The sequence below is a fragment of the Aptenodytes patagonicus genome, chromosome 1 (genome assembly GCF_965638725.1).
Source record: "Aptenodytes patagonicus chromosome 1, bAptPat1.pri.cur, whole genome shotgun sequence".
In the NCBI taxonomy this organism is placed as follows: domain Eukaryota; kingdom Metazoa; phylum Chordata; class Aves; order Sphenisciformes; family Spheniscidae; genus Aptenodytes; species Aptenodytes patagonicus.
In genome coordinates, this window is record NC_134949.1 from 162,176,367 (window position 1) to 162,183,873 (window position 7,507).

Consider the following 7,507-nt stretch of genomic DNA (forward strand, 5'->3'; position numbering starts at 1 on the left):
GTAAAATACTCATGTCTGTCAGCATCTTCTTGATTTACAGCTTCAAATATGTTCACTGCTCTAGACAGAGGCTAACGGTGGCAATGGGATGCTCTGTTGGTAGAAATGATGTGAATCTCCGATCCCCAATACCATTCATCAGATAAATCTGATCATCAAAATGGCCCATCAGAATGGTGCAGATCATGATAGTCACTTCAACCTGAGAGTGCTATCAGTTAACATGTCTGTCTGTACATACATACATGTCCTTAATAATTTTAAATTCTTGAGAAAATGTTTGAAAAAAATGCTTGAAAAAATAGCTGGTGTACAGATGTAGCTTTAGAGAGCAGTGAAGGACAAATGAGCTTCATATCTGAGTAGTTTAGGTTATTGCTAGAGGGTGGAAATTTAGTTCATATAAGCCAACGAGGCTTTTGTCAATGTGGCATTCCAACTAGTTATTCACAGGTGGCCTGCTATTGTAACTGCACTCAAAATAGCATTGGCTTTTTTTAAGCCATAACAATAATTGAAAGTTTGGCACTCAAATACTTCAGCTCATTCAACTTCCAGCTTGCTTGGAGGAGTTAGTTAAAGGAAACACAATAGACTGATCCTCTGGCAATTGCACGGGAGCAGTTTTTGTGGCTGAGGGTAGGCTTTAAAAAGGAAAGCTATACATAGCATAAGCACGTATCGTTTGGAATATCACTTTTCTTACCGTGTATGACAATTGCAGCTGAGATTAGCTGGAGTGCCTGTGCTAGCAGAATATCACTAGCAACATTTCTTAGCAAGGGTCTATGGCGCTGCTGAGGTAATACGACACAGACTGTTGACTCTAAGAATCTGTCTTTCTTCTTAGCATGTTGTCTCGTTGAGGCTACGAAGAGGAATCACATCAGGTTGCTTGTGTGAAGCTGAGATATTGAAGTTCGCTTGGTTTAAAAAGCTGCTTGTGTCACATAGTTCGGGGAATGTAATAGTTCATGTCTTTTATCAACTACTTACTTTGTTCTAGAGTATTGTTTTTATATTTAATTGGATGAACTTTAACAGCATTTAGATAGAAATACATTAAAAAGATAGAATTTAATTTAGAATGAGATTTTTCTCAATTGAAATCAATAGGAATATTAGGTTTTATATCTTTGGGGTCAAAACCGGGCCACAGAGAGACCATTTTTTCCCAGAAAATATGAGACACCACTTTTTGGCAACTGTAACCTAGCCATTCATCTTAGAAAGATTTTTCTAAAATGACTTAAAACATTTTTTTAGAAAGAGAAATAGACTTCCAAATCTGACTCTCTACACAGCTGAATCTTGTCTAATAATATGTTTCAATTTATAGGTGGATAGATATTGTTACCAAATTAGATTGTGTTAGTTTTGTGAACTGACTTTGAATTAGTGCAAATGAGCACATAATAATCAGGGCAGTGAGAATTCATGCTGTTGAAAAATGGGTTAGCTAGTGCTACAAATCTGCTTCCCAGGAAAATGGCCAAGTGGAACCTTCAAAAGCTCTTATTTTTGCTTGTCTTCAATCAGGAGATGGAATAAACTTAAAGTGTGACTCAGACAATTTGTAGGTTAGTGAAAAATGTGAACAAATCTGTATCTAGGAGCCAAAGTTAGTGGCTGAAACCTGAAAGACCGTTTGAAATGAGATCATTCTGGCTTCACTTTGAGCTTTGTCTTTTGCGTATAGTTCACAGAGACAAACAAATATTTTTTCCCAAAACATTGCTACCAAATATTTACCTGGGCAGGAGGAGAGGGCCATATGGATTTTGATAAAGAATGATTCAAATAAACTGGAATTAGGAAATGTTTGACTAATTATATTGGGTGAAGCAAAAGCATAACTTGAGACTTCGAAGAAAGTGGGAAACCTGGTGCGATTTCTATTAAAAGGTGTTGGATTCTTCTCTCCTGTACATATGTGTAGTCCAGGTCTAACACAGTTGAAATGACTGATGTTATGCTAGGCTAAAATTTAAGAAAAAAGCAGGAAACTTGAGAATAAAGCCGGAAATAAAATAAGAAGAGTTTGACTATAACATTAGAGGAAGCTGTAAAAAAGGAAAAATCCACATCTCATGTTTTTATCAGGGACATGTAAGAATCAGAACAGAGGGGACAGAAAATGGACACCTAAACAATTTATCTTTAAAAATCCTAAAAATATCTTTTCTTCAAAAACAGTTCTCCTGCATAAGTCTACGTTTCCAAAGCAGTAAGTGTGGCTTTGGGAACCTTTGTGGTTTTCCCCCCAGCCCTGTTGTACTCTTAAGAAGAAGTCTGTTTTTTAAAGGTTGAGCTCCTCTTCTATAATCAATATGAAGTACTCTCTAAGCATGGGATTTTGTTCAAATAGACAAAATTTCATGCTTTTTTGAAAAATTCTTTAGCTTCATTGTAGCTACTCTATAATTACCCATCAATTTTATGGTACTTGGATAAATTTCTGCTCTCAGAGAGATTGACCAAAAAGGTCCCAAGGCACAATGTAGGTTGAACTTGGTCTTTTCTATACCCTGCGTAGAAAAAATTTTAAAAAATCTAAATATCATTATCAGTCCTTTTCTATGAATATTCTTAGCAACAGCTTCTCTTGACTACTTAGATTACTCTGGGGAAAAAAAAAATTCTAGATGTCTTTTTTGAGTCTTTAGAGATTTTGTATCGCTCAATTTATCTCTCTAGTAGTCCAAAGGAATGGAAATTGAATTTGAGAATTCAGCCTTAGGCTCTTCCGGATGTATCAGCTTTTTCCTATTTGCTCATTCCAGCACCCATGAGTCAGGGCACCAAATGTTCCCAGTGAGACTGCTTCCAGTGCCTAGCTGAAGTTGCAAGCAGTTAGTCACAGATGAAAGAGGCATGGATGAGTATCTATGTGGCATCAGAAAAAATACCATGGAGGTATCTCTTTCAGCTCAGCAACACCTGGCTGAGATATTTACAGGCATAAGCAGCCTTATTGTGTGTGAAATGGGAAGGAACTTTCCCACCGTGAGGCACTGGGGGAGAGGGCAATGTCAAGACAGCAAGGATGATCTGTATGCAGAAGCGAGACTGAAGTAAATGAAGAGTGGAGAGAAATATTAAACCACTTGTATTCTTTGAAAATATATTCATTCCACTGTCAAATTATGAGCAATTGTTAGATTTCTTTAAATCAAAGTATGATTCATATAATTATTGTATTATGATTTTCTTTATTAAAGGACTCAACATTTTGTAAAGGTTTCTGACAAATAAAAGGGAAACTAAACATGAAAAAAGTAATTTTGAAGGGAACTGCTACATTCAATATTTAAATGAATTCAGTCATTGTTTGGCATTCTCTCTCTCCAGATTATGTCTGAATGGAAGATTATGCATTCTGACTTTTTCAATTTCATTGAAACTTTTTGTAAACATAATCTGTAATACAGAATCCATCAAGACCCAAGATGCAAAGACTCATAGACAGGAAGAATTTGCTATAAAAAACCAAAATCTGACCATATTCTAATTATTGAGATAATTAGAATATTCTTGCGGTGATTTTGTTTGTTCAGTTAATTGGTTTTACTTACTTCAGTTTTTTTCATGGAAACATCTAAAATATTTGGTTTTGTCAGCTTTAAAAAATCCACTTGCTACATGTATCTTGTTATCTGGGCAAAGTAATTTAACATTTAAAACCATATGTAAGAAATGTTAGTTAAATATGTATATGAATGGTGCGCAAGCCAACAAAAGAAATGAAGCAGAGAAAGAAAGAAGAGCTATCGTTTTTTAGATCAGTGAATAGTAGAGCTTGTATCGTTAAGTATGCATTACTTCTGCACAGGTAGTCCATGTTACAACTACTTTGGCAGAGAATTAAGAAATGGAGAAATGTTGCTGTTTAGGAAGATTAATTTGCAATATCACATTTATAACTAATTTTAAACCCAGCTGTGCCTCCTGAGTAATGTCAGTATTTTACCTTTCTGAACTGGTCTGTAAACCAGAGTTTTACTTATTACTGGGAGTGTTCAGGATGTAACTATATTTTTCTCTCTATTTGGCTCAAGAGTGGCTTTATTCAGGGTATTTAAGAAGGCTGAAGCCCCCACTCTGCGTAAGTATCGCTTACTCCGTCACATGCTTTCCCTCATCATGGGATGCAGTTGCACTTGTTGAATCTGTACAAACTGCTTTACTCCTCCATGTACCATTCAGCTGAATCATAGAATCATAGAATCATAGAATCATTGAGGTTGGAAAAGACCTCTAAGATCATCGAGTCCAACCGTCAACCAAACACCACCATGCCCACTAAACCATGTCCCTAAGTGCCTCATCTACTCGTCTTTTAAATACCTCCAGGGATGGGGACTCAACCACTTCCCTGGGCAGCCTCTTCCAATGTTTCACCACTCTTTCAGTAAAGAAATTTTTCCTGATATCCAATCTAAACCTCCCCTGGCACAACTTGAGGCCATTTCCTCTCGTCCTATCGCTAGTTACTTGGGAGAAGTAGAAGAATGTGTCCACCCTGTTCCACATTTTATACTGGAAGAAAATAAAATGTCAAAGGGTCAGATTCTGCATGATAACCTATAGTGATGGAGGTTTACTTGGTGAAGACCCAGAAAGCAGAGGCAACACTAGCAGCTCTCATCCTTAAACATGAAAATAGCTACAAAGACTCTGTATAGCAAATCAGACAGGTGAAACTAAGGATGGAGTTAACCATGTTGGTGTAGAAGAGCGTTAGCTAACCAGGTTGTGGTTTACACCAGCCACAGTGCTGAATTCTGGTGTGTTGAAGTCAGACAAGAGGAAAGTTTGACTGAGGTATGGCTGAAACTTTCTCTTTGGCATGTCAGGGCTGTGCATGTCTGTGGAAAAGGAATTCTGGACCCAAAAGTCATGCCCTGAGTTTTATGGCGTATGACCTCTTTTCTTCAGCAGTGAGACTGCTCTTCATTCAGGAAGCAGAGGGTCTAGGCTTACCTCACCCTGAGTGATCTTCTATGACTTAATCACCGAGGTAAGGATTTCTATAGATGAGTATTTCTTAGCCCCTCTGTTAGTTCTAGACTACAATGCAAGCAGAAATGCAAAATTCCTGGACCCACATGACAATGAGCCAAGAGATATTTTGCCCCGAAGTCCACATTTTTCAGTTTTGATTTGGATTTCCTTCTGGGCCCACTCCTTTTGGTCTCATGGGGTTTCCATTTTTTACTATACTGTGTTCTGCAGCATACTACTTGGCACTGTCCTGGAAAATGATGACCATAAGTTCAACCTCCTCAAAATTCTGTGAGGTTAGGCACCAGTCTCCATTTTCTCAGCAAATCCTATCACCAGAAGGCTATCCTGTAATAAAGGGGTAGTAGGACCATGGTATCTTTCAGCCGAGCTCTGTGCAACCTTACTGATTTATTTTAGTATGAGCTAAACTAGCAAAACAAGTTGTTTAGAATGCTTGGGTGGATGCCTGCTTTCAGGAAGATGGAAACTTTATTGAGTTTACGTAATAGCACAACTTTAGCCAAGTGGAGAAGTTTTCCAGAAAACTGCAGGTTTTGACTCTCTCGCAAACCTAAGTAGGCATTCTTGAATTAGTTTTCTGAACACAAACTTCTGAGTTGCATGAAACTTGTAGCCTGGATTAGCCTTTCAACTGAGACGTGTGTTGGAAGTGGTTAAAGACAATGGTTATATAAATGACTATAAAGTTCTGTCAGATAATAACTTGAATTCAGTTTAAACCACGTAATTCTATAAAAGGCAGAGCTGATTGATTTTAACTATGTTATTTAGTTGACATTTATAATCCAATAGCCGTTTTCCTATCATCTATATAAAGATTATTTTTGTCATTCATAGTGATTTAATAAATTAAATGATTTAACTGTCTTATTTGATTCTGATTTTATAATTGTTTAATACTTTGCTTCTTTAATTTACCGTTAATAAAAACTTAACTTTAGTAGTATATTTCTAGATTTTTATTTAAATTAACATTTTGTGAAAATAACAGCAAGTACAACATTAAAGAATCTTTCAGGATTTCAATGGATGTAAAACCTAGCTGCCTTAAAGGCCTGACCAAATGTCTCTTATGAGTCTTTGTTTTCATGTAAACTATATGGATTAGAGAGAGAGGACTTTTCAGACATCTAAAACAAATTTGTGTTTTCACTGGATGAAAAGTTAAGAGCAAAGGTGATCTTAATCTACCACTCATATTTATCAAATTTTAGGACAGGTCTTAATGTGAGAGTGAAAACGAATCTATACGTGCACCCTCTAAACTTAATAATAATTTAAAATAGAAAACATTTTATTGGGAGAGCAGAAATTAACATGAGTACCAATATTTTTTTAGTTGTTAATACGGACAACGAGAAAACTCACTGAGGTCCTCTGGCCAGTGTAAACATCTCTTACGTTAATGCTTAACCTGAACTTTAAAGTCAGTGGGTAGAAATAGGTACAGGAAGGTGGGATTTATCTGATCTAGGGTAGATGTTTAAGTTGGAAATTTCTGTAGGTCTTTATTTCTTAAATTGATTATAAAGACAGTCTAAATGTCTGGCTTAAATGTAGACATCAACTGTTGACATCCAAAAATAACTTAGATGAATCCTTCTAAAAAAGTTGGGTTTGGGTTGGGTTTTGGGGGTGTGTGTGTGTGTGTGTGTTGTTGTTTGTTGGGTTTTTTTTTTAGTTTACTTCATTGGACATGGGACTTGGCTTTCACAAATATTTTAGTATTTTAATTCTGACCCAGATCACTCTTTTGAAGTTAATCTCCTGATCGGCCTTGGTTTTGAGCTTTGGTTCACACTACTAAGTGGCCTCAGAGCATGTGCACTGGATTTCTTTGGGATGAAATTCAGCTGGAAGATGTGCTTCAACTGCTAATAGGCATTCAGTCTGTGCAACCAGGCTAGACCTACACTGAAATCCTTGTCCCCCAAAACGTACATACAGTACAGAACACGTACATGCATCAGAACATCAGCACCAAATGCTTCAATCCATAAATTCACCCATATTGTCCTGCACTACTTTTTACTAGAGAGAACCGCAAAGATCACATCTTGTTAATAGTACAGTACAGATAGCGCAGGTAACCTATGAAGGCAAAGAGAGGTGATGCTAATATGCCAGTGAAAAAAACAAATTTAGCAATTTTTACTATGACACCACAAAACTGAGTGCCAAAAAGGGAGTCAGGGCAAGAAGAGACCCTGAGCTGGCAGAACAAATATACAAAACAAAAATAAAACACTTTTTTATATTTTCTTTAAAAAAAAACCCAGCCACATATCTAATATGCATTTTTGATATTTTTTCTGGAAATTTTAAACAAAATTAAACTGTTTTTAAAATTTAAGCTGATACCTAAAAAAAACCCAACCCCAAAAGTGCTCACTAAAGTAGTGTTTGTTATGTTAGTAATTATTCTTTTTTTTCTCAACAGAGCATGAAAAGTATCAGTTGAATCTGCTTGATCGGAAAT

At 36.4% G+C, this 7,507-nt stretch overlaps 1 protein-coding gene across 1 annotated transcript in view; it reads left to right on the top strand.

The window, feature by feature from the left end:
• NALF1 (NALCN channel auxiliary factor 1) overlaps positions 1-7,507 on the top strand; it is a 512,766-nt gene that overhangs the window by 29,506 nt on the left and 475,753 nt on the right. The gene's annotated exons all lie outside the window — the stretch shown is intronic.